Source organism: Propithecus coquereli, unplaced genomic scaffold, assembly GCF_000956105.1.
Source record: "Propithecus coquereli isolate 6110/MARCELLA unplaced genomic scaffold, Pcoq_1.0 Scaffold48, whole genome shotgun sequence".
Lineage (NCBI taxonomy): Eukaryota > Metazoa > Chordata > Mammalia > Primates > Indriidae > Propithecus > Propithecus coquereli.
Genome location: NW_012150618.1, coordinates 6,358,823 through 6,359,395, shown reverse-complemented (window position 1 = coordinate 6,359,395; position 573 = coordinate 6,358,823). Strand labels below are relative to the sequence as shown.

The 573-nt window shown below is 28.6% G+C and overlaps 1 protein-coding gene across 1 annotated transcript in view; it reads left to right on the top strand.

Annotated features, from left to right (window-relative positions):
• The window catches only part of UTRN (utrophin), a 522,534-nt gene that overhangs the window by 216,929 nt on the left and 305,032 nt on the right, over nt 1-573 (top strand). The gene's annotated exons all lie outside the window — the stretch shown is intronic.

Here is a 573-nt window from a genome sequence, read left to right as displayed (position 1 = left end):
GGATCACCTGATAAGAAATATATACTTGTTTGTTATTTTTAGATGGATTAATAATATGTTTTTTCTGATATCTTGACAGGTATGTTAGAAATCATCTATATTGTAATGCTCTGTCACTCAATCCAAGGGAAAATAAAGCATAAACATTTATAGGCTTTTATTTATAAATGAATCTTTTAAATATGTTTCCTCATAAAGAGGAAATTTAACTCTAAAAAACAGGAAAGGATTGTAGAAACTCCCATCTGCTTTGGAAAGTGATTGTTGCTCTCATAGTAGACCAATGATTGTTACAGATGATATCTATTAATATTTCATTATGAATAACTTCTATTTTAAAAATGAGATTAAGCTAATTAATATAAGTGCAAGATTATTGGCAGCTCCATAAGAATTAGTGTAGAGAGTGTTGGTAATGTGTTTAGAATGCCAAATATGAGCATCATTTTAAAGAAATACAGTAGCAGTTCTCCCAATAGACCAGGTTTCTTCCAGAAAATTATAAAGGAATCTTCCATATAAACTCATTTTCTTACTGGTTTTACTTTATCAGCCTAAGTAGTTATTTTCTTA